Source organism: Bombus huntii, chromosome 1 (genome assembly GCF_024542735.1).
Source record: "Bombus huntii isolate Logan2020A chromosome 1, iyBomHunt1.1, whole genome shotgun sequence".
Taxonomy (NCBI): Eukaryota; Metazoa; Arthropoda; class Insecta; order Hymenoptera; family Apidae; genus Bombus; species Bombus huntii.
In genome coordinates, this window is record NC_066238.1 from 8502957 (window position 1) to 8527209 (window position 24253).

The 24253-nt window shown below is 46.1% G+C and overlaps 1 protein-coding gene across 5 annotated transcripts in view; it reads left to right on the forward strand.

The window, feature by feature from the left end:
- LOC126867785 (TSC22 domain family protein 1) overlaps positions 1–24253 on the forward strand; it is a 203165-nt gene that overhangs the window by 144972 nt on the left and 33940 nt on the right. The window lies entirely within an intron of this gene.

Genomic DNA, 24253 nt, shown 5'->3' on the forward strand with positions numbered 1-24253 from the left:
CAAAGTGGCCGAAAAATTAAATAATCGTCATCGCCTTGTTAGGCGAACTCAAGAAGATCCAAATTCCAATGGAGCCATATTCCCGTGCAGAACACGCTCGAACCATTCCAGCGACAAGCTTCCTCTCGTGGAAAACACCGCTTAAAAACTGCCGTAAAAGGAAAGGACGCGAGGCGAACAAGCTACGCGCGACTCCACTTAAGTCGTTTGAAGCCGCTGAAAAAGAAACAGATCCTATGGGCGAGAGCTATGTCTCCGAACCTAATTAGCGTTATCAATGCTGGAGAAGGAAGAAGGACGATCCTCTTTTGCCAGGAGCAGAAACACACGCGGACCAGTAGACTGTCTTCGAGAGGATACACTCGAGAGAACGACTCGTCGGTTACCGATCATGGTTTAACGAGAACTCTATCTCGTTCAAAAGGCCCGTCCATCGGCTTGCTGCTTGTTCGTAGTTTCGGGAATCCGACGCGGATAATTCCTGCCGTAAAAGCGCCGTAAAGCGGCGGTAGCGTAGCCCTCGTGACCACCTCCTTTTCCCGCGAACGCGCGTAAACGCTCAAAATTATCGTTTTCACGATGGCTGGCATGGCGCGTCGATCGCCGACTAACAGTGATTGTAGTCGCAATGCAGCGCTAGAAGATCGATTGGGGAAGGGCGGTTTCCTGTTCGCGAACTGGTAACTTTCAGTCCGCGTCGTTCGTAACGGTTGAACACGCGGTCAAAACAACGTAGCTCGAAGCCTGTTGTTTCCGCGAGCCACAGAAACGAGGGGAAGAAAGAGGGAAAACGAGGAAAGAAGAGTAAATTGAGAGAGAGAAAGAGAGCAGTTTGGTCGGTAACGAGGAAGAGAAAAATCGGCGATAATCGAGGTGAGAAGATCCTCGGGCGGCGCGAAGAGTGAACCGAGCGAGATCGGTTCGCACGATCTCTGCACTTAGTCCGCCCGGGAAGATGGGGTGAGGTTCCCCGCAATAAATATCCCATTAGAAACGCTGCGTTATGGGTAATATTATGTTAATTGCCTGTACGGGCGCCGGTGCAGCGTGCGTTTCGATCGAAGGTACGAGCTAATTTTCGCCGATGGCCTCTCCCGCCGTGCATGTCGAGGCCCTCCAATCGAGTCGGGACAGAGGAGAAGAAATTATGATAATTAAACAGTTTTGAATACCCTACATCGGTAACTGGTCGAATTAATCATCCGAACGCGGTTTATCGAAAAGCGGCAATCGTAGAACATCGATGAATAATATCAATGTTCGGCAAGTAGCAACTAGTTTTCACGATAGCGTTGGCTGTTAGATTATCGAGAGGTTGCTCGTACAATTCGATAGATTATTAATACATCGTGAGATTAGTCCAGCCGGTCGCGCAAGCCAGTGAAAGACCGTCCGAGTTTTAAATTCTAATTTTTTTTCACAAAACTCCTCCGCCACATCTCTTCCAACCGTAAACGGAAACTTACTCGGTGACTTCTCGCCTGCGCGTCCTCCCAATCGCGCTTAATAAAGATATCCTTATTGCGGGAGGTTCGCATAACCCGTGCAAATTACGTGTCGGAATAAGAACGATCTGATCTAAGTGTCGATCGCGCTCATCCTTGTAAACTTAGTCGTTCGTTGATCACAATTCTACGCACTGCCGTGATCGAGAACACCAGAATATAATTATTTACTTTCTCTTACAATATTGTATAAATTTGTATAAAATACAATATTGAATAAAATTTGTAGACCCATGGAATCTATATCAGTAAAAACTAGAAAATATAACGTGACGAATTTTTTCAGCTAAAGAGAAAGTTACAAGAGAATTTGCAATTCCCAATATTTTCTTATTTGCCACTATGTTTGAGAATCTTTGAAGGCATTGAAACCATTCAGAAAGCGCTAGAATCGTCGGTAACGAATGGAACATAAGACTCGATAAATTAGCAAGGAACAAACAGAAGGCAGTAGCTGAACCTAACTATTCCATTGAAAGCTAGGCAACTTCCGCGTGTATCTTCCCCGAAGTAACAACCACCCAAGACTTACGCGTTTAAACTGTGCATTCCGCGTAAGCAGGACATAGAAGGAAACAGAGAAGAGAGGGAGGAAAGTGCCGCGAGAAGGGAGGTCTCTCCCGGTGAGACTCAGAGACACTGAACGTCGATGGCTCGCGCGATAGATTCATGCACGCGGGTTACCTGGCGAGGTCTATGCCGATCCACGGGGGATTCCTAATTCCCATGCAAATCAGCCAATTTATTTGGCAGACCGGCCTCGAACGATTAGGCTAATGCGAGCCGTTCACCCCACCACGGCCGCTCGTAAAATCGTGTTCTCTGCTCCGTTGAGACTTTAATTCGCGGCTTCTTCTGCCATCGAATTGGCCACGGTGGTCTCCCCTTGATTAACAACGATCCTCTCTATCGTGAATCTCTGGGATCCTCGCTCTTTCGTCCGAACGCTGTCGACCGATTGTGTAATTACACGTAGGAAAAGAAGAAATAACGAGATTCGTCGTCTTTCATCGATGAAATCTTGATAAAAGCTAGAATATAGCACTTCCTCTCTATTACTATAATCCGTGATTATTGAATTAGTGCAGAAATTACGATATACGTATGTATGTATAACACCTTATATATTAATTAAGAATTTTGTTATTAAAATTCGTTCGCAACATCTAATCTTACCAAAGAAATAAAGTGTACCGAGTTTTGATCAGGGATCGTACATACAATTATCAACACGCTCTATGATTCGATACAGTGTCGAAGAATTTTGTTAGGAAGGATTAGAAGTTGCGGTACGCGAAAGAAATTTATGGCCAGTCGAGATTCCTCGAAGATCCCGCGATCGGCAGCTTGCGCGGCGATCGACGCCCACGTGGCGCGCGATCTACCGACATTCTCGAGGGCCCACGGAGTCAGGAAACGTCGGCTGGAACAATGGACGGCACCGGTGATATTCTTAAATCAGAGTCGCCGATTAACGATACCCCCGCGGCCCCGTTATAGAAAAACATGCCGCGCCAGCACGCAAAGCCTTCTTCGACGGTTCTCTTTGAACGGCCGATCGCTAGAGACGCACGATCACGACCATCATAAGTTCAGCATTTAAAGAAACATCGATATTTTAGGGGTATACAGTTGGAAACGAATGGTGTAATGGATTTTCAATTTTATCGACTGCAAAAATTCGACGAAGAAATTTTCCTTCCAAGATTAAATACGAGTATTTGCGCTCTTTCCTGTTCATTTCAAGCTTGAATAAAAAATTTCTTTATCCGCTCACTCGGCTATTAGAAGTAAGGATTTGTAGACGTACGCGCTTCAACTCCATAAAATCTCGTGAAAAACGTGTTGTTAAGACAATCGAGCAACATAAACGATAAAACGACTAAACAGATTCCGTATTCCAGCAATAAAATGGCGGAAATGGCTGAACTATTTACCAACGCTCCCGTTAATGGGATCGACACGTTGATTCCACGCGATAATACCATAACTAATGCTAACTAGTACTACATTACACAAAGAAACCGGTAATTCTGAAAGATCTTCTTCTTGGACGTTCCAACGCTCGACCACGATAAAAACGAAACTTATCCGTCAGTTGCATACGTCTTCGACACGCTTGGCTTAGTTGAAACGAAATAGTCGTGGAAATGGAGAAAAGACGTTCCACGTTCGGAAGTTACACCGAATTCGTGGCTGTGATTCATGAATATTTATATACTTGCCTTTTAATCTAGTTCCACGAGACCGATTGTACCGCGCCACTGGGCCGACAAAGTACGAATCATTATGTCCGGCCCACGCATTCTTTCCGCGGCGGTCGGAGCCTCGTCTCAGCTTCTCTTTTTGATCGTGGTCTCTCGTCGAGGCGGCGGCTGCTCTTCGCGTCGACCGGCGAAGAAGGAGGAACGTCCGCGAACGCTCAGGGAAAGAGGACCGGCGACGAAGGACGAGCCATCGGGAGTCGAACAGAGCAGATAAAGAGGGAACGATCGAGGGGCAGAAAAGGAGATGGCAAAGGCAGAAAGAGGGAGAGAGGACCGGCTATACGCCGGCTGCACCGGCGGTCGAGGTGGTCCGAGCTCTGCTGGTGGCCTGCTCTCGCACTTACACACTCGATCGCACATTCGATCTTGGGTCGCGAGGCATCGCAGACGACCTCGGACCCTACGTCACCAGCTACGTGGAAAGGGGCGGCAGACTAGTCCACGCTGATCGAAACCGGGAACTGGATCGGCCGGGAGAACCGTTTTAGTCCTTCGTGTCTAGCAGCTGGATAGTTTTTGATCGAAACTTGGAGTATTTTAAAACCTATTGAATGCGTCTTTGGGGACTCTGTTGATCAAACATGGTGAGAAATGTTTGGGGAGTAATAAAGATTTTTTTGTACTGCTCTCTTTAGTTAAAATGTTGTGCATACAAGTAAAGTACGAATTAGACGTCGAAAACTGGTAATGTGACTCGTATCAGCTTTCAAAGTTACGCTTGACAATATACTTGATATATTCAGAGAGTTCAGAAGGGGACTGATTACCGGAATGAATGGAAATATACATAAAAATAAGGTAGCAAGAAACGCATAAAAGAATGTAATATTATCTTCCTACGTCTCACTCCTTTGCATTGTTCTCCGCGTAATTAAAGCATCCTACGGAGAAAATTACAGTACGTACCATCAAATCCTTTTATCTAGTATATTCAAATAAAGCATCGTTAGACGAAGAATGTTTACCATAACGATTACGGTCGACAGCTAGCAAGAGGAAGGATGGCAATCTTTTCCATCAGAGCCACATAATTCCGTTCGATTATCGAGGAAGAGGAACCGTTAATGACGCCTAGAACGGTTTTCCCTAATGAAGCGCATAGAGATCGCAATTTACGCACGTGTTTCCATCCACTAACGAGAGTCATTACTCTCTCTCCTTCTCTTTGGAAAGCAAGAGATGCCGCTGTGCTGCTGGCGATCATTTTCCCAGATGTATCACGCGTGAGAAGGACGCGAGATATTTCGCGGAATCGGTGAAACATGGCGGCGGACAAGTAGCCGCACGAACCTGTCGCCGAAGCTTTAGTCGGGTATAGGGGCTAAATGCATAAGAGAGAAGAGGTTTCTAATCGCTGTGCAGCCGAAGGTTTCCACGTATCCGATCATCTCGAAGCGATATCTGGACATGAAGCTGATTAAAACTGTGAAATATCGTCACGATCGCGCAGCTGCGGCTACCTCCTCGTTACGTAACACAGCCGGATTGATAGCTGCGACAAGATTGTAATTACTAGGCCTAATGAGCCTGGGACGCGATCGATGATCGCTCGTAATTTCACGAAGATGGCTGCCAGCCTGACCCGCAAATTCCGTTACTTCGACCGAGCATTAGAACGGGAAAAAGAGAGAGTACGAAGTTAGAAAAGGATCCGTAACCTTCTACGAAACCGGAAACACGACCCCGCTGGAAATAGCCTGGTATGTAATTCGCGCGATAATTTCACTCTTTCTCCGTCCGTATCTTCTCATTACGCGGCGCGTAATAGAGACGAAAGTGGCGGGGATCGAAACGAGATCAAGATAACGCGCAGCGATCGCGGCGAGATCCGCGGATCGTAGACAGAGATCGATCGAAGGGGTAAAGTCTCAATCGTAATAACGAATGGTTCATAGCCGCGGAGCCGCTGACCCGGCTTCTGAGGCGGCGTTGACCTCGACCGGTCAAGATACTCGCCCGCGATGTTAGAACGGCTAATTAAATCGTAAGAATCGCGCGTGAGCGAACGATTCTCTATGGCCATCAGCAGAAATGCCTTTCTACGGCAATCTTCGGTCATAGAGAGGACGAAGCTCGTACGTGGCATAAATGACTCCCGTCCATTTCAGTATACGACGCTTGAATATCTTCACATTTGTTATTTTAATCGCGTTTAATAGCTTCGATAGCAGACACGCGTGCACGGAAGCTCGTGTAAATAAGAATTCAATACACGATCCATATGCGCGTACGAAACTTAGGGATAACGGTGCATCGAACGTGATAATAATTGATAGTTCATCCCAATGGTTGGCAAACGGACGAGTTTGCAATTTTGGGTTAATTACAGGCGGCGTGCTGCAATCTCGAATCGCCGCTGTGTCGAAGCTGTATTTATCTCGTCAATCGGAGGTATACACGAGAATCACGTTCAGCTGATCGTAGCCACGAATCCCTGACGAGGGATGGAATTTCGTAAAAGTAATATCGCACCTGATACCAGGTGATATCGTGCGAGTTCGTCTTAAATGTGACATAAATTTACTCTTCGACAGGATATTCTCGTCGATGACTATCTTAAGTCCTTCCTAAAATCTCGGCATCCTCTCGAAGTATACTTAGAGCTCCCTTTTTAGGGATTAAACGCTATTCGAAATTTCCAAACGTCTCGTCCCCGTGCCTATCAAGATGAGACTCTCAAGCATCGACGTCAAAAGGACGAAACTGAAAACACGAGTATCTATGGTATTTCGTTTCTATTTTTGATGAAACCAGTCGAAGCAAACCGCAACAGTAACGGACGTATTTTTACGACCTGGACAGAGCAGCGTCGGCTTGAGTATTAGCGACAGATGCGTAGCTCGTAGAGCCAATTTAACGGTTGCCACAAAAGCGGATCGAGCAAGCTGAAGGATACGTAGAAAACGACTCCGAGGTCGCGCGAAGAGAGCAAAACGAGAGAGAAGGGAGGAGCGGGGAGGGGCAGAGGAACTGCATTAAATCTCACCCTCTTGTGGCACCCTTGCCCCTGTACGCAACGCGTCGTGTGACGCGTATCGCGCTCACAAAAGAAACCGACCTGATCTGCGACCCAGCAGAAAGAGAAAAAACATCAGTGCACGGGGTGTTCCCTTTGAAACGATTTTCATGGTTCGCGGTTGCTTTTGTTGGACGAAACGGAAACGTGTCGCCGACGAGAATCACGCGGTTTAGAATGCTTTCTGTACGCGATCAACTTTTTAGACGCATCGTTGCTAAATTTAGGGGAAGGACCGCTGCGCGCTAATTTGGAAACAGAGTTGCTAAATTAAGCAGCTGGATTCTTCATCCGAATAGGACGCTTTTTATGGTTTATCGAATAGGACGCTTTTTATGGTTTATCGAACACGAGCGGGCAATCTAAAGCATAGAACATATTAAAATATGTTAGAATCATTTTCAAAGATAAATTTCGTAAGAAATCATAATATTTCTTTGAAGCTATTACGACTTTGAAAACTTTGAAACATCTATCGAGTGACGAATCTCGAAGTCACTCGAAACACCGTATGCACGACACAGAAGTATGCAGACACGCGTGTGCACGCAGAAAGAGCAGAATTCGTTCTTGCGGTTGACCTATCCTGACCCAGCCCTTTATAACATCAACGCGTCGTCGCAGCATAGGAACGTCGACAAACATCGTGGATGTCCCTCGATCGCCGAGAGAACACAATGGCATTGCTCGCGTGCAGACACCCGTCTCAGCTCGCGCGTCTCTCCCGTGTGTCCGTCCACTTCGAATAGATACGTTTTCCTCGGCTGACGTGAGCGTGCACGCCTCCTCGGGATCGCGACAGCCTCGTATGGAGTAGAACCGTGGACCACGAACGACGAACGGGAAGAAAGAGGGTTGTCGACGTCAGACAACGAATGGGAAGAAGGAGCAGTTGCGTGTGTGTCGTACGTGGAATTTGACGTGGAGTGTGCTCGATGCGAGTTCGGCCACAATAGCACCGGTGATTGCAGATTCGTGATGATATTCGAGTCGCGTAATTGGTTAGGCTTAAAGGAGCCTAGGATTTTAGAAATTTTCGATTGATCTTGTTCGAAAGGGATTACTCGGAAATATCTTTGTAACTGTTAAGTGTAATAGGTTACGTTTATCAAGATGAAAGAAACGTTAGGAAACTTAACGCGCACCAGGAAGACGAGAGAGAAAGGTTTTCAAGGCAGGAAGCACGCGGTGGAATCACGCGATTCCTCCAGGTTGCCGCTGGCAGCTAGGTTAAATCCCGTTGATCGTAGTCGGCATCCTTTGACGACGTCCAGTTTGTACACGGTACGTACGAATTTAAAGGATTTCGTGAAACCACGTCCGACGAGAGAGCAGAGCGTATCCTTCTCTCTTGGAGCACAGCTTGAGGCAGGATGAAGACGTCCAGAGCTTCGTGGCAGCTCAAGGTCTGCCACTTCTCCCTTCTCCTGGGAACGATTCCTCTCCCCTTTGCTTCCTCTCTTTCTCGCTCTTCCTACTACCTTTGTCTGTCCTTCTCGTTCCTCGTTGTCTCTGAACATTCCTCTCGCTCTCTTCGGCTTCTCTCGGTTTCTCCCTCTTGCTGTTCGTGCCGCCCTCGGCGGTTCGGTGTTCACCAGAAAGAGACGAGAAGCAAGAACGTGCCCGAACGAAGAGAGGGGCTGAAGAAGGATAAGACGTGGCATCGCCAGGCGAAAGGGAGTGGAGGGATGACTAGCAGAAAACAGGGAGGGGGCAGGAACCCAACCGACTGAAATAATAGGTTGCGCCTGCGCGCTCATTAACCTTTATACCTTGCCAGGCTACAAGCACCACCGACCTTCTTCCTTTCTTCCTGCGATACACGCCGGTATATCTTGGTAGACGATACGTGTGTTTGCTTTGCCATGATCGGGCACACATGAGCCGCCGATTTCTCCACAGTTCGACTCTCACCACCTTTTGTCGGGGTTGCGTTTCGTGTCTGAATCGACCAGCCGATCGGAGCTGATTGGCGAGCCTTCAACGTGGTATTATGACGCGAACCTTCGTGATTTGAGGATTTCATGTTTTTGCGCTCGCAAAGGAAGAGTTTTCTTTTTGTTTTTTTTTTATTAGTGTAAGATTCGAAGTCGACGAGAAGGGTTAAAGTTACGGGGATAGAAGATCAGCGCGGGTAATTGAGAATGTGAAAATTTTTATTAATCGCAGCAAACGAGAACCATCTGTCGCGACCTAAATCGGAGGTTCTTAATCGATGATTAAAGGAAATTTCAGGAGCGAGTGAACGGTTCTTTAAAAATGAAATCCGTTTCCAGGAATTTAAAATTGCAACAATTTATCTCGACATTGCACACAAATCCTTGATCCAAATTTTCAGCCTTTCGTAGACTCGCTTTGCTTTAAATTCGAGCCCAGTACGTCCAAGCGTCTCCGGTTAATTTCATTGGTCCTAGTTACAGGTTGGGTCTGAATTTTTCCAGTCACCGGGATCCGTTTCGGGGATCTAAAGGCGAGCACGACTAATGCGATCGTGGATGCCCAAGGGTTGTATCATGCATTGGAACGCGTGTGCGTGAGCTGGAACGAAAGATTACGGTTGCTCGAAATGCAGGGCGAGGAACGTCGGCGTCGAACGGCGTGTTTACGGATTAAGCCTTCTCTTTTCGAGGATTATGAGAGTTTCAATGTTATAAGCTGCGTCTTGTATCTTTATAACAAACGTACGATACTTTTGGATTAAACGTCGCATACAATCTTTGAGAACGCCATAATGAACGAAAACTACTATCCACGAATCGACCTCAAAACTATTAATTTGACATCATTTATGATTACATATAAATTTCAATTCTGAATGGAATAAAGCTTCGTGGCATTCTTGAATGATAGGAATTTGTCAATGGATCGTTCGTTATATTTATTTCTCCCATAATTTACAAAACACATAAATGATACCTGAATAACGATATACTATCGATCTACTGAAAAGATAGATGATTATAAATAAACTCGATCCTATAGAATCCAGCGTCATTGAATTTCCATCAAGCACGCGGTATAAGTACTCACGTGTGACGAAAACACGAGGCAATCACCGGTCATAAAAACGCAGAAAAATTTCCATAGCACAAGCCGATCCATAATAAACCTCCACGTACTTATGTATTATACATTATCGTAATATATATATATATATATATAGAATCGACGTCTCGCGTCGGCTGCTCGAAGAAAGAATTAATCAAGCGGCGCAAGCTGGTCCGCCTCTACGTCGAATTCCATAGCGCGACGAACGCGATCGCTTATCGATATCGTTTATCGTCCGATCGTTATCCTTTGACCAGCGCAAAGACACGAGTCGAAGGCGCGTTCCACGGTGGCGAAATTCGTAAGGGATTTGATCGATTCCAGCTATTCCGAGACGCGACGAGACAAAGGAGGCGCGCGCGGTAGGAAGCTGATCGCCGGTTGGTTTCGTACACCCGAGCCTGTGCGCCTCCACCTGACAGAGGCCCACAGATTTATCACTGTGCCTACCCGAACCAGATATCATCTCGCCTCCACCGTCCTCGTGTCCCGTCATACGTAATCCCGCCGCTCCGACAGCTCATCTATTTATGTAGCATTTCTTTTCTCCCTCTTCCTTTCTCCGTTCTCCTTCCCACTTTTCTCTTTCCTTCCCCTCGACTCTTCCTTCAGCATCGCCTAGCAACCCCCTGCCAGGTACGCTCTTCCCTTGAATCCATACCTGTTCTTTCTGCCTCTTTTATTATTATGATCTTCGTGTACAGCCTGTTCGATCGACTCTGTGTGTTTTGGGTATGGCGCTTGGATTATTTAAACGGCGCGAGAGAATTAATTTTTGGAATTCATGCACCACGTCTTATGCAAGATCTGGAAGGGCCTGAGAATAGTTTGTTCTAGGGCCGTGTGCTATAATTTAGTTGGCGGGTACAGGATTAAGGAAGTGTTTTGGAAATTCTTTATGGAAATTATATTACATCGCTGTATTTATTACAGTATTTACGTAATAACTAATTAGATCTAACTGTTTTATTTTGTGTCGTTTAGTACAAAGGTACGCTTCATTGAAAATACAATAGTACGTAATTCCAAAGGGAGGAATAATATAAAGTATTCGACTATATCGCCACTAAAAATTTGGTAGTTGTCGATTGCAGCACGTCGAATCGGCGTGTCACTATACCATTCTATTACAAAATGGTCACAGCAAACTTCGTCGTTTCCGCTCTGCACGCGTTCACTTTCACTGATTACTGCACTCAACCGCAACAGCAACGAAATACGTTTCCGTTAATGCAGTCATTTTTTAGCCGACGCTGTACTTTCGTAAAAGATAGCGTGTTATTAAGTCGAAGCGGTTTCTCCGGCTCGCTTGTCCGTCCTAATCTTGATCGAACACGAAAGTACCACGGACAGAAAGAAGAGACGTTACGTGATCGAAGCAGAACAAGTTCAGCTCGTGTCCGTGAAAGGTTTCGAAAAATGAAATATTGTTCGGTTTAGGCGAGCTCGTGCATCAAACGTGGACGAAAGTTTTAGCAAACAGGTAGCAACAACCTCGGTATCAACTGGATTCGAAGGATTACCAACTGGAATTAACTTTATAACGACGACGGATATAAAATCGTAGGATTAAAGGTGATACTTATTTAAGCATCGTAAAATGCACGCGACTCTGGTATTAATGGGCGGCGAAACGTGTTCCAACGAGCCGTAAAGATTAGGAGCGCCATTATATGACGAACAACAACATTCCTCGTCGTTGCACTCGTTAAGACTCTCGTACTATCTTTTAATTTATACTCGGTGTTATGGCAAAGGGGCAAATAGTTGGAACTCGAACGACTAGATGAGCAGCTTTCTCATACAATAGAATTTGATCTTTAAGATACTACGTACATTCTTAGTATTTTATAGTTTCTCGCAGCTATCTTCCATTGTTCTTCATCTACGACTAACATTTCTATTGAGACAGAAATACATATATGTCTTTAAAGGATAATAAACTATGATATTTCAGATCAATTGAATTGTTTGCAAGCGTGAAAAGAAAACTAAACGGCACAAAATATCGCGCATATCCTTTGACTGGGAAGAACTCCGGAAGTCGAACAGAGAAGTAACGAAGCGTGAAAAATACGCGTGCAGATCTGCATATTTATACGCGTGTTTCTATTATTACCGAGTCTTTTCTTTCTTGTCGGGAGACCGCACGTATATCTCTTTATGAACGAACCTTTCCGGATGAAGAGGTCGCGGACGAGTTTCGCTTCGTGAAACGTCTCGATCGCCGAGCTAAATCGCTTAATCTGCGGACGATTCCCAACGTCGGCGGCCTGTTCGCTGTCTCTTCTATTTAGCTTCACCGGATGTCGACCGGCTGTCAGATTTCTGGCGATGGATCGCGGCTCGCGGAAGATATATTCGACGTCCTGCTCGATCGAAGTGACAGATACAGTCCGTTTGATGATGATAAATCGAACCGACAAAACTATTTGACGAATTTCGTATTAATGAAATGATTCACTCAATGAGACTTCCGCCACATTCCACAATGAAAATATAATTTAATTGCATAAATAAACATTTGTTTTTGGAAACTTGATATCGACTATAAATTACTTTGAGACCCAGTCGTCGTTTTGGAGAAAGGAAATTGGAGATCTTAATTTACATATTTTTTCCTTATACCCCCTTATGTTCATAAATTTCCCAGACTACCGTATTTATGACGAGTGAAAGTTTACGAATAACGTCACAAGATTTCTCCTAGTGATTTCTTTTCGTCGTTATCGCTGGCCTATACTTTCCTAAGTAAACGTTGCAACTTGATTTACCCCTTGATAGATTTGAGCATTACGATCCTGTTTTGACACGAAACACTGCAATTGGAAATACGATCACGGTAAAATTATAGCTCTGTTAACCGACTACCTGGCCGGGTAGGCTTCTATGCCCAACACCGGCGTAAAATGCGATCGTCAATTACGTTGTAGAGGTCTAATTGTTCGCGCGTGGTTTCAAGGCTACACGACGAGATTACAGCGTACTAAATGTTTGCATATGGTTTCTAGCGCGCAGGTCACACCCACGCGAAGCCCTGGATTAAAATCTGTCGGCTGGCTTCTCTCGTTATCGCGCGGAAAGTAAGATGTTCGTGAATAGCTGACGTCTCGACCGATTCGATCCGCTCGAGCGGCTATTATCGTTTGTCGACTTGCGTTTTCTGACGTTGATTACCGCGTCGGCGACTTAATGCGTCTGTCGCTCGCGTTTAAGCGACCGTTGAAAATGCAGCCACCGCGACAGTACGCGCGACTGCGTTCGATCGCGACCACGAAACTCCGTAACAATGAAATAATGGTTCGTTTGATGTGGACCGCAGCTCGTATATACGTTCCTGGTTTATGAAGCTGGCAAAAACTTAACCTTGAGAAATTGCGATTAACCATCGAGGAATCGAAACCTTGGAAATCGTGTAAAAGCAACACAAAGCCAGTTTTAATTACACGAAGAATAGGCTGCGAGGCTATTCTTGTGCAATGGTCGGCGAAAGAAAACGTAAATGCGAAAGTATAAAGGAACTAGGAAAGACTATGAGCAATTGGGTAGAAACCTTGGTAGTCGTGAAAAAGCAGATGTTTCAATTATACGAAGAATGGGCCGCAAGGCCGGTACTTAACAACTCTTGGTGTGACGATTAGTGAAACAAATTGTAAATATAACAGTACAGTGAAATTAGGAATAACTGTAAGCATTCCAGACAACTGAAAATTGTTAATCTTCGTGCCAATAGTAGTCACTATAAATCGACAAAAAAGATTTCACTATTACTTCGTCGATTCTTCTTTAATCTAAATATCAATATGAGTTGCCCCATAGGCTGTACGATAACGTGTTTAATCGTCACACTAAGCGGAGCAATGTTCACGACTCATATGGAAAATGTAATTAACGCGAGGCTACTTATAACAGTTACTCAATACTCTTGGACGATCAGTTAAAGACGAGATATGCCTTAAGTGGCAAGCAACGTGATCGAGGACCACGAAACGCAAATCGACGAGCGATGATAATCGCGCGAGTAAGACGTCGGATTTTGGCCGGCCGTCCGCGTTTCGTCTCCCCCTTAAACGGTTCTCGAGCACACCGGACGAGAGAGAAGCGAGGATCGCTTGGGTGGAGACGCGAGAGCAGCCGAAAGGCTTCGGACGAGGAACGGTGTGTGACAGCGTGTAATCTCGCCTTAGCTTCGAGCCTCGCCGAAATAACAGGTTCCTCTTTCCCTCGTTCAACGCGATCTTCTCCCTCTTCCTCTTTTTTCCTTCCTTTCTTTCTCTTCGTTCGTTTCTTCCTCGTCGTCGCGAAGTTCTCCACGATTCTTCGCTGATCGCCGCTCTTCTCTCTTTTACCATACGCTGTACAAAGTTACGATTTCGTGTTCGGAGACATTATTAAGCCAGCAGCGATGTCGTCATCGATGCACGCTCGAATCATCGTCCAGCGAATCGGATTCTTAATGTTCAACTGCTACACGTGGTTCACGCTCTCTTAGCGGATCTGAACGCCGCGATATCACCTATAATGATGAATTTATAAAAATACACCGACGCTCGTTGCAAATGCCGAGATGCTCAAGTTCTTGACACTATAGCTGTTGCAATTCCAACCAATGGTAATGCAACTTTTATCTCGACGTCCATAATGTTGAGATACGATGGAAATAATCGGCAAGAAATGTAAACCACAAGGTTCTAACTGCGCTCTCCAGGTCATACTCTGAGAATACAAAGTAGGCTTCCCGTTTTAATATCTTCGAGACTTCCTTCTTCTTTGCCTTCTCAATTGTCGCAAATTCTTCTATTATCGTTCCTTTATTGCTCTTATACAACGAGATCAAGCTTCCGTTAACAACTTATCGACAAGTCACGTTCCGATCTCATAGTTACACAGCTAATACCTCCTACATACTATTAAGCGTTACGTAAAGCTCTGAATCGCCGGAGGGCAACAAATTACAACCGCGAAACGACAGATATCGGCACGGAGACCTAGACAACGATGCCAACGACGAGGTATTTATCGGTGTGTCATCGGTTCGACATTATTGCATGACGCTATCCCTCTATACTGCAGGGTGTTGCAAGTGATGGCATAATGTTCGCACGGCAAGATACTAAACGATCCATGCATCAACGTCGCGAAACTCCCGCGACACCTTTCCTTTCGCGGTAGCGATAATTTCATCGAACCGAAATCTTGATTAAAATTTGCCCGGCCCAGTGGTTATGGTAGAAGCCATATTTCACAGATCAATTTCTCCTGTTCGACGATCGAACGACGTGCAAACGACATCGGCCACGATCCTTCTCTTTCTCCATTCTACGAACGATGGAGACAGAAAAATGACGTTTCACTCGACTAAACACGATGTCGAGAGACTGAAAGCTATCCACGGTGGACGCGCAAGCCGACTGGTAGTTAGGTCGGTAGCTTTCGGTCGATCGTGACGTCGATCGGAAGTGGACACGGTTTTCAGGGGGAGCCCTAGTGTATCTCTGGTATCGCGGCACCAACGTGTCTCTTTCGCTATGGCAACGCGCCGGTTCCACCATGACGACGATGATATCGCAGTCCGCCGATCCGCATGAATACCGAAGAATCAATCACCGTACTGATCGGTGTGCCCGATAACGAGGCCCGCTGCACGATCTAGATTTGCATCGGTGGGCCACACCATTGAAATCATAATAATACCGCCGATCCATTATTACGCGGACCCGGCTACGAACCGGGATACAGATGTCGTTTAGCGGTCGGCTTCCAGCGAATACTCTCGTGGTAATTGATCCATCTCCGACCGCTGTCGACCGATTATATTATCGCTCCTTGCGCGTCGATCGCCGTACGATACTTGCGCGGGAATTCGTGAGAGAACAATAGTCATCTTTGAAGAGCGGATAAGTTCGACGTTTGAACTTTCATGGATGCTGAAGGGGTAGATTTTAGAACTTCATATTTTTCTATACGATGGAAATTGATTCTGAGACCGAGGTCTACGAAAATACTTGGCGCCTGTCTCTTTCATCACAGTGTCTGACTAGAATCTCAGCTACATTACAGCAGATTACATACCTTTCTTAATGATGAAGGAGAATCTTAAAATTAATTTCTGTGAGATTGCTGTATATCTGTTACTGGAGCAATCGTTAAAACTTCAACCAGAATTAATTTCAGTAGCGACGAACAAGAATGCTTAATAGATAGATAGAGGTACGGACACGACTCGACGAGTTTGACTAGACAAGACGTGAACAGATTCAAGTCGATCAGCGATTCGGAGGTTTTCAAAGAGCTACGATGTCGACAGAAATTTATTCCGATAATGAACTCGGGTAGAACACCCGGTACAAAGTATTCGAGTGGCAAGCGCAATTCGAAAAGGTGGCGCGTGGACCGGTTCGGAACCACATTCCCCCTTGACAGAAGTGCCGAATCATTCGGAGCTGTTCCACTGTCAACGTTGAAACACAGAATTCTTATCGACGGGAAATTTGACCGCCGGTGCTACTCCTCCAGCGATACCACGAAATCTCGCGCTCAATTAAGCGATCATTGTGATCTCTGAACGTCCTGATTCGTCGAGTTTCGTAGAACGTTGAACGTTGTTCGAGCACCGGTATTCAAGAAAAGTTAACGAACCTGTGATTAGAAAAATGTTATTTCAGGGATCAAGTCGTAGTTGCGCACCAGGGAACTTTGAACGAATATCCATTTATAAAATAATAATATGGAAGAGCTAGGACATAGAGTGATAAGTGAGTTTCTGTGTACCCCAGTCTCTTCGCGATTAATACTCGAAGCCATTAAGTAAGATTTACAGAAAACGTTGAACTTGGTGCCTTTTCGAATCGTAGGAAACGCAATCTATAATCCAAGCTGACTCTCGAATCGTTCGATTCACGCCCGTCTTTAACCTCATGGGCGCATTAGTTTCCTGTCTTATGAGAAACCTTTGAACATCCTCGGAGTCGAACATTTACTTTGATGGCTAAGTAATGATTCTTATTTCACGCAACGCTCGTAGGACACACGGTGGCGATCCCGCGTACGACCGCAGAATAAGCGGGCTCTACGGTGCCGTATGGTAATCGCTATTCGGATTCCTCACCACGGGTCGCTGGATCATTGCGTTTCCTAGTAATAAATTGTGTACCTGAAGCCCCGCGTGATACGTACAAGCTTCCAATAGACGGCGCACTTTGTATCTTTTAATCTATGGAGCCACCGTGAAAAATTCGAATGGCATTCCGACGAAATTTCCCATGAACCGGCTAATCGCTTCCGTGACGTTCTAGTATCCCTATCGGGGCCGATAAACTATCAATTTATAAGAGAGGCTCTCCTGCCAACGAGGTTCACTTTTACATGAAGTTCTGAGATATCCTCGAGCGGTTTTGTTCGAAGCCATAATATCGGATACGAAAGGAGAGGGTCGAAAGTGGGACCTCGACGCTAACAGCCGGGCAATCTCTGATTTTCTCTCCGAATGGCGGAGATGATACGGTCGGCCGGCAATTAGCCACCAACCTTACGCGTCCACTCGGTTCGTTCCAGTGCGGCTTGTGAACGTCCGCATCTCGTCGCCTGGTTTCTCTCTCGTCATAGCTGTGCCGGCCCGGGAGGATCATGAGCTATAATCACAAGAGGGGTCGTCGAGCATTACAAACAGCGGCCCGTCACGCGAGCCGGTCGAGTTAGCACCGTTCAGCCCGGGGACCATTGTCGGGTAACGTTGCCTTCCAGGGATCGTGGCAGCAGAAGAAGAGACGGAAAAGAAGAAACGACGCGAAATCGGTAGTAGTTGATGATCATAATGGTGGAAGTCGAACGAAGGAAATGAAGAGGGCTTAAGGACGATGAAAGGAGCGGTCGTAGTAACAAAGACAACGAAATGTGTCCAGAAAGAGACGGTGACGAGAGAAATCGCAGGTTCTACCGGAGAATCTGGCCTCTCCGGGTTTCGCAGAGAACGAACGTATAATATCAGCGTGAGGAAGAAAGAGAAAGGACAGCGCGGAGTCGAAGGAAGATACGGGGAGAAGAGAGAAACGAAGATCTCTTTCCTGGTGGTTGGGAAGAGAGGGTGGGGGCAAGGTGGATCGCGGATTGAGTCATTATGCTTGCTCGGAGGAGACCACAGGCCTTGATGCGGGAACGGCTGCCATCGGCTCGTGAAAGGAAACCGACCGGATGATTCAACGTATACAGACGGACAAAGTAGTCGCGGTGCTTACTATACACTGCACTCATCCTTTCCTCGTCCCTATTCTTCTTCGTCTCCTTCATTGTCCGCATCTTCCTATTCCCTATTCCTCATCCAATTCTCTTCTCGTTTCTCTTTGCTCCATCGTTCATAGACCGCGCTGTGGAACTGGTTATGGTACGTTCATCAAGTTTGACCAGGACGAGAAGGACGAAGACCAAGATAACCTGTCGATCGCGCGTTAACTAATTTTCCATCCCGGTTGGCCGTTCGCGTTTTCTTAGAAATTGATCGTTTCCCGTTTTTTTCGCCAACATTGATAAAGCGACCTGACTCGTTACAGCGAAATTTATTAACGCGTTTGGTTGCTTTTCGACGATGCACTATCCAAGCAACGGAGAAATGCCTCTTCGAATGAAACGAGTTTTTTCTTAAGAGTAATTAACGTAGTAATGCGAAACGCACGCTGGAGTTTACTAATTAACGGTAATACACCGTTGTAAAAATTGATCGATCTTCATTTTTTCGCCCACGACGATAAAATCTCTTTCTTACCCGTTTCCTCGTACTTTTTCTGTCGTACGTCGCAATAAAAGCGACCGAACTCATTACGCAAAAGTTTGTTAACGGGCTCGATTCTTCTTCGTAATACGTTGGTTAATTAAATGGCTTGTAATTTATGTTGGCAGCAAGCAAAGCGCGCCTTTGTTATCAGGGGGTAATTGGACTTTAGCAAAATCGAACAACGCTACCGGTTTTTTCGCCGGGGCAATAAAGCCCGCTCGAATGAAAAGCATTAATAAATTCTATTCCGGTTCCACGTGAGGTGCGTTCTCTTAGTAAGAAGCGATTTAAGCTAAAGATCATTTACAGCCATTCCGGTGATATTCTTCGAGTAATTTTCATTATTGTGTTAAACGATATCAAAATTAATCCACTGCGATAACGAGAAGTAAAAATTTGTTGCGTACGTTATTCTCCGAGCGATGTCGGTCTCTCTTAAACTGATAATCGAATCATCGAACAGCAGCACTTTGTTGGAATCTCGACAAAGATCGAGATCGGGTCAAGTAGGACTATTGCACCCGCGTGTACATCAATATTGTGACATCGGACTGGTCCATCGACGAGTTCTGCACCGGTATCATTATGGGTAGCTAAGCCACCACTGGATTTTATCTCGATCATCGAGCCGGTGTAAGCCAAACGAGTTGACAAGTCCACGATTCGTCGGAGAAAGGAAGGTCGGGGCGACAAATAGAAAAGGAGAAACCACAGGTACCAGGGTCGAGGAACAGAAAAATCGTTGCCTGAAACCACACGATCGATTACCTGACTCTTGGAAAGAGAGGGAGCGCGGTCGGGAATCTTTTGACAAGTCACTTTGGACCGGGCAACCTGCTTTCGCGGAATCGTTCCCATCGCTCCCGGCTGATACCAATCTCGCTAACATATCGTCCAGCCCACAGACACCATAGTGAAATGCATATTTCGGTACATTGCGTGCCCCTCCACTCCTGTCCGTTTGTTTCCCCATTTCTTCCCCTTTATTTGTCTCTGTGTTTTAAAATACGCTCTACGAGCGTAGGTGTCCTGCGGAGTATCAAAATTTATTCGCTCTCACCCTCTTGCGCGTTAAACGCTAGATTCTCCTGTGTTCATCACCGTCCGATTGTGTCACCACTCGATTCACGCTATACGATGCGATTAAAGTCACACGGAATTGTTCGAACATCTGTTTTCCCTTAAGTAGCTTCACGCCCGATAATTCACGTTGAACGAGAGTCGAGAACGAGACAGTCGAGAAAAAAAATTCCCTCGTCGTACAGATTGCCATGATCGTAACGGTGAGAAACGCGATACAGGGAAAAAGTGGTCGTTTGAAACGTGTACGAAAGACTTCATCAACTTTCTTAATGCGAGAGAGTTGCGTGGCAGTACGTACATCAGGGTACGCGTGGGGTCGCGCACTACAAACCAGCGGGAGATCGTAATTTGCGGCATAACTCGACGAAGAAGAGCGCACTTTCACGGGCATCGCGACTGCTCTACTTGTCATTCGTCTAACTGTACATTGTTATTATGTCGTTCAGGAATGTGGCGTGGAACGGATCCCCGGATAATATCACATGACACGCGTATTCACCGACCTTTCTTGTACCGTTTAAATCCTGTTTCTAAGTACTGTACGTGTCACTGCCCTGGTACGTGCAATTTCGAATCAATAATAATGATATTACGTCACATAAACTATTACACATATACATGTTAGACAAGAGAAAAAGGTATGCTAATAATAAAAAATATTCGTTTCGTATTTCAATTGCAATCGGAGCGCCAGAAGAGATTGCAACGGCGGAGACTTCAACGCCGGCACAAGCGGGATCGATCCGTTTTCCCAGCGGTCGGCAATTAAACCGAATCCGTGCTCGTGGTCGCGGTTACGGGAGGAAGAGTAGCATAACACGGCCGCGTTTGTGCCTTTTCGAGCATCGAAATTGAAGAATTTACGAGGTTGACCAGCCCGAGCATTTGCCTTTACACCGCACCTCCCTTAGCCCGTTCCCTTAACAGCATCCTCGTATCTGCGGCCGGTCTCCCTCGCGTTCGAATTTCGTGGTCCCACGTCGATGCTTTCTCGTCTCGTTTCGTCCATCCGTCCGCTCGTCCGTCCGCCCGTCCATTCGTCCGGCGTTGCCGCGCGGATTCAATGTCCATGCAAAGTAAACGGCGGTCTCGAGAACGGCTGTCAATTATCCGTTATATACGGCCCTGGCCCTCGAACCCATTCTTAACGACCCCTTAAAGCTGGCCACGAACAGTCCAGCCCCCTCTCCACGCGTCTCTCTGTATCGCGCCCGAAAACTCGGAGGCATGGGGAGGCCTTCTTCGACGACAACGAAAATGACCACGAGGACACGAGCGGACCAACGAGAACGAGCCAAGGAACGAACGAACGCGCGACACGAGAAGGACGAAATTGAAGAGGAGGAAGACCGGCTGCGAAACCGGGGGTGAGGTGGAAGCGGTTTCCGGGAATCGTTTGGTATTCCAACGCTACCGCCACTCGCGGCACCTTCCTCCTTCAAACTGCGGACAGATTCCTCTGCGGCCTCGTCGAAGAGGTCGATACAGGGACGATCGCTTCTATAGCCGCGCCGCGAAGTGTGTCAGAATTGCAAATGGACAGCGCGGCAGCCGACGAAACACAGAGACCGACGCAGTCGACGGAAAGAGGGCGCGAATTCCAACGTGTAATTCTCTAAGATGGATTCGAGCCGAGACCAAGGAATTCGTGCCGTTCCGTTCCAAGTGGGGGAGTCGGGGTTTCGGGAAAAGGGCTGACGCGTTCCGTCGACAGTGGGAAAGATTCGTTCCGATTTTACGAGAGAATTCGTCCCTTTGTCCCGCTGAGAGGAACTGTCTCTTTTTCTAGCGCGTGTTTGTTTTACGACGCAGAGAATGAATCCTCTGTGCCAGCAGAAAACCTTCGAGTCCGAGTCAAGGTTCTGTAACAATGAAATTTTCTGAGCAAGCTAGAGCTTCTTTATGACCACGATTTAAAATTCATAGCGGAATAATACGATAAACAAGATCGGTTGGCGCGAAGTTAACGAATCTTTTAACGAGGCGACGCTCGCGGAGCACAGGAACGAATGACGCGGCGAAGAGAACGTTCAGGTTAACAGGAACGAAGCATCATTCTCTCGCTCGTAAACGCCAACGCCTCGTAATTATAACGATACGTCCCGTTCGAACGTAACGAGCCAACTGAGAGGAGATCGAAAAGCCACGGGCTCCTCTCGTGGCACACCGAGGCTTTCGGTCTGCTCGTTACGTTTATAGCGGAGAATCGCAAATCAATCAATTTCTCTCACGAAGAGACCTTTTTCCGAACGAGTTAATTGACCGTAGCGCGACAAGCATCGTGCTCTAAGCTGACTTCATCACGATTTGTTAACGTAACCGTATATACATACTACAGCGAACCGCTGTGTTCACTCACCGAGTTCAGGCTGCTCACGATTCCTGTCAAACTCCTGCTGGATCTCGCACGATTTGGTTAGTTGTCTCGTTTACACCGTTCTTGCTCAGCTTCCTACTCGAATTAATCGCGTGAACGGCGTTACGTAAGGGTGTGAATTTCTTCGAATACACAAACTTGACGCGGGCTCTTGAAATTATAAAAACACGATGAATTTTGTAACTCGTTTAAACCAACGCGACTTGATCTCTTGGGAAAGTGGTATACGACGATATTCTATTGTTCTGTACTCCATCATACACGGTGTAAGTTAAAATTAAATTTGACAGATTGTGCTTACCTCGATCTTCGTAATACCTACTGTTCTCAGAGATCAGTAACGGATGATCAAGGTTTTGGAACGAGGATCATTGGAATTTTACTGGCACGTCTATTTAGATACGCTTGGATGTTCGCGTTTTTCGTACGTATAGTGATTGAAAACGCCTGAAGCGTGGAATACGCGGCGATTCGTCGAAGGCGCGTCACCGTGTGCGGATAATAGCTTATTAACAAAGCATCGGCAAGGCGCGCGAGGAAGTGACAGAGCGGTCTCTCGAATCAAGCGGAACAGAGAAAATAAAAAAGCAGGCGAACAGGGAGGTGCGACGAAGAAGGAGATGAAATCCTGATGCCAGGAGTCCAGTCACGGGTTTTGTCGACGCCTTCGAGAGAAGGGTCTTGACACAACGGGGCTTTAATTACGCCGATATCACGGTAATTAAGCCGATCAATGCATGCCATTGTGCGGCGACCGCGGGGCCCCATCGACGCTAAGGCCCATCCATAATCACGGTCATGGACCCCCTTCGTTCGACACAAAAGCACCCCGGCCCATGGGACACCAGGGCGTTTCGATCCTTGTGCGTTACTTCTTTTTGTGGAGAAACCGCGTGAAAGGAGGCACAAAAATTGACGCGATCTTCCACATGATACAATTCGTTTAATTGAAACACGAGCACAATATAATTCTCGCGAAGGCTCGCCTCGAGTTCGTGCATGAACAATGTTTCTCGTCAAGCTCTATCGACAAATTGTCGAGAAATACAAAGACACGACATGGTCGAACACGAAATTTCCGAATTCTTGGAATCAATTTAACGATGTTTAAAGGTGCACGAAGTTAGAACGAACGATAGGACGATAGAAATTACTGTTACGATTTATCCTTAATTCTAGTCCTTCGTGGCTCGTTCTTTCAATAATCACGAACAATTATGTTGCGCGTGGCTGGAAGGCAGGTTCGGGCTGTGACGAATATAAATACGCTCCTTTCAATTTCTCGTAGTTGAAAGAAACGCGGCGTGGAAGGTGGTATTTCTTCGAGTCGAGGGAAATCGTGTGTGAAATTCGTTGCTCGAGGCGGCCACGGTCTCGTGGCACATGGTCGTTCGTCGGGGTAATCGCGGCTTGTGTAAGCATCGATACCAGAAAATTGTTCGAAGTCGCTCCTCCCTAAAGCGTGCTCGCTGGGAGGTTAGTCTCGTCGCAGATACCAACACGACAACGTTCATTCTATTAATCGAATGGAGTTTGCGTTACAATCATCCGCACGATATTTCCCCGTAATATGCGCCAGTTGCTCATTTTGTCGAGTAGAATCCTCGTGGCTTCCAGTTATCAACGATTATAGCGTAATTCGTGATCTTCGTAAGGGCATTTCACCTTTTCGATCATGTTACGGTTTTCATTACGAATTCGAAGGTATGTTGATAGTTATAGCAGTCTCCGTTGTATAACGAGATCATAAATTGAAGCATGAAGGAACGGTATTACTTGTTGTAAGCCATTTTGTACTTTTAGCGAAAGTTATACCAAAACTGAGATAAAAAATGTATGCAGCGAGGAATAATCTGTCATCTCGGCAATTCCCCTGTTAGCAACGCGTTTCTACAATATTTACATTCAACTTGGAAGACTTTTCCATTCAAGAAAAAAATGTAAATTTCAACGATTCAAGGGAATTTCAATAATAACAAAAATATAGAAAACTACAAAAAAAATATGGTATGTTTAAAATAACAGCTCAAGAATACTCAGCAATCACGTGCCATATTGTTACACCGTGGAAGTTACTAGAAACTGCTTACACGCCTAATGGAACATATTCGAATCTTGTCATCAAAAAAATCGATGAAAGGAAGATGCATTAGATCTCTCGGTGATTAAAGTCCGTCGCTAGACCGTGGA